Below are 258 nucleotides of genomic sequence, written 5' to 3'. Positions count from 1 at the left end.
GGTGACTCTGATGACTCCAACGATGTTCTTACAATTCATGCTTATATACCCTTATAGAAATATTATACTAAGAATTATTGATAATTATCCAGTATTTTTAATACTGAAAATAAATAATTATCAATGATTCTTAGTATGATATTTCTATAAGGGTAATGTATCCTTAGGGTGCCGTCCCATTGAGCACGGATCGGAACGCCGGATCGGATTTCTTACTATAATGAGCGTTCCGTTCTCTAGTTCCGTTCCGTAAAAGTT

The sequence above is a fragment of the Odontomachus brunneus genome, unplaced genomic scaffold (assembly GCF_010583005.1).
Source record: "Odontomachus brunneus isolate Ranch 3 - 2012 unplaced genomic scaffold, Obru_v1 Obru_scaffold_330, whole genome shotgun sequence".
NCBI classification, from domain to species: Eukaryota; Metazoa; Arthropoda; class Insecta; order Hymenoptera; family Formicidae; genus Odontomachus; species Odontomachus brunneus.
Note: the sequence above shows the minus strand (reverse complement) of the source record.